Genomic DNA, 2625 nt, shown 5'->3' on the forward strand with positions numbered 1-2625 from the left:
ACAACACAAAACTGGAAAATCAAGTGTCCAAGCCAACACTGGCCGTGTCAGGCAACACGACAGGTCGTGTTGGGCTTATGGAGTAAAAGGCTTGACACGCCCCTTCAGGGAGGCTGACACGGGTTGTATCAGCTGGCACGGGCACCCGTGTCAGCTCCCTATTTTCCTTTTCCAAGTGTCTTCTCCTGACACGGCCCGTGTTGGGAAACACGGGTGGCCGTGTCAGGACTACAGTACTGTCCAATTTTCTTCTTCCGACGGGCTCAGAACGTCCGATTTGCTTGTCTATCCCTCCGGTACTCTTGCTTACACCTGACACCAATAGAACTACCATAAAGGGACATAAAGTGGAGTATAATGATGCATATAACATATAATCAACAACTGGAAACAACAATGCAAAACATCTAAATTACTAAACTAAACAATAAAATAAGTGGATTAATGTGTTACTGACGACCATTGTGCAAAGATTCAGAACAATTAAGAATATCCAATTCTATTTCTATATCCACTTTTTTATTAACCGAACCCCTTTACAAAAGAGATAAAACAAACGAATAAGAAACAAAATTCATCAAGAATCTAAATATTTTTTATTCTTTATTTATTTTTTTTGTATGGAATATACACATCCATCTTCATGGATCATACCTTTCATCCCTCTTCCAGTTCCTATTTTAATAGGGGTAGGACTTCTACTTTTTCCCACGGCAACAAAAAATATTCGCCGTATGTGGGCTTTTCCTAGTATTTTATTGTTAACCGTAGTTATGATTTTTTCGATCGATTTATCTATTCATCAAATCGAGAATAGTTCTACCTATCAATATGTATGGTCTTGGACTATAAATAATGATCTTTCTTTAGAGTTTGGCTACTTGATCGATTCACTTACTTCTATTATGTCAATATTAATCACTACTGTTGGTATTCTGGTTCTCATTTATAGTGATAGTTATATGGCTCATGATCAAGGCTATTTGAGATTTTTTACTTATATGAGTTTTTTAATACTTCAATGTTAGGATTAGTTACTAGTTCAAATTTGATACAAGTTTATATTTTTTGGGAATTGGTTGGAATGTGTTCTTATCTATTAATAGGTTTTTGGTTCACACGTCCTATTGCGGCAAATGCTTGTCAAAAAGCGTTTGTAACGAATCGTGTAGGGGACTTTGGTTTATTATTAGGAATTTTAGGTTTTTATTGGATAACCGGTAGTTTGGAATTTAGAGATTTATTTGAAATATTCAATAACTTAATTTATAAGAATGAGGTGAATATTATTTTTGTTACTTTGTGTGCCCTTTTGTTATTTTGCGGATCAGTTGCAAAATCTGCCCAATTCCCTCTTCATGTATGGTTACCAGATGCTATGGAAGGTCCTACTCCTATTTCTGCTCTTATACATGCTGCGACTATGGTAGCAGCGGGAATTTTTCTTGTAGCTCGACTTCTTCCTCTTTTCATAGTTATACCCTCCATAATGACTGGAATAGCTTTGATAGGTATAATAACAGTAGTATTAGGAGCTACTTTAGCTATTGCTCAAAAAGATATTAAGAAAAATTTAGCCTATTCTACAATGTCTCAATTGGGTTATATGATGTTAGCTTTAGGTATGGGCTCTTATCGCGCCGCTTTATTTCATTTGATTACTCATGCTTATTCAAAAGCATTGTTGTTTTTAGGATCTGGATCTATTATTCATTCAATGGAAGCTATTGTTGGATATTCTCCAGATCAAAGTCAAAATATGGTTCTTATGGGCGGTTTAACAAAACATGCGCCAATTACAAAAACGGCTTTTTTAATAGGTACACTTTCTCTTTGTGGTATCCCACCTTTTGCTTGTTTTTGGTCCAAGGATGAGATTCTTAATGATAGTTGGTTGTATTCACCAATTTTCGCAATAATAGCTTGTTCCACCGCAGGATTAACAGCATTTTATATGTTTCGAATTTATTTACTTGTTTTTGAAGGATATTTAAACGTTCATTTTCAAAATTTCAATGGAAAGAAAAATAGTTCATTCTATTCAATATCTTTATGGGGCAAAGAAGAAAAAAAAATATTAAAAAAGAAAATTCATTTATTAGCTTTATTAACAATGAATAATAATGAAAGGACTTCTTTTTTTCGGGAGAGGACATATTCACATCGAAGAAATCGAAATGTCAAAAGCATAAGACGTCTTTTTCTTGATAGTACCCATTTTGGTACTAAAAACATTCCTTTTTTTATCCTCATGAATCAGACAATACTATGATATTTTCTATGCTTATATTAGTACTATTTACTTTCTTCGTTGGGTCCATTGGAATTTCTTTCAGCCAAGAAGGAATAGATTTGGATATATTATCTAAATTGTTAATTCCGTCTATAGATCTTTTACATCAAAATTCAAAGAGTTCTGTGGATTGGTATGAATTTTTTATAAATTCAACTTTTTCGGTGAGTATAGCTTTTTTCGGAATAGTTATAGCGTATTTTTTCTATAAACCTATTTTTTCTTCTTTACAAAATTTGAACTTATTTAATTTTTTTCAAAAAAGTGTTCCTAAAAAAATGATTCCTGATAAAATAATCAATATTATATATGATTGGTCATATAATCGTGGT

The 2625-nt window shown here is 33.1% G+C and overlaps 1 pseudogene; it reads left to right on the forward strand.

The window, feature by feature from the left end:
- Window positions 1-607: 607 nt before the first annotated feature.
- LOC127098596 (NAD(P)H-quinone oxidoreductase subunit 5, chloroplastic-like) lies at window positions 608-2139 on the forward strand (annotated as a pseudogene).
- Window positions 2140-2625: the final 486 nt, after the last annotated feature.

The sequence above is a fragment of the Lathyrus oleraceus genome, chromosome 6 (genome assembly GCF_024323335.1).
Source record: "Lathyrus oleraceus cultivar Zhongwan6 chromosome 6, CAAS_Psat_ZW6_1.0, whole genome shotgun sequence".
NCBI lineage: Eukaryota > Viridiplantae > Streptophyta > Magnoliopsida > Fabales > Fabaceae > Lathyrus > Lathyrus oleraceus.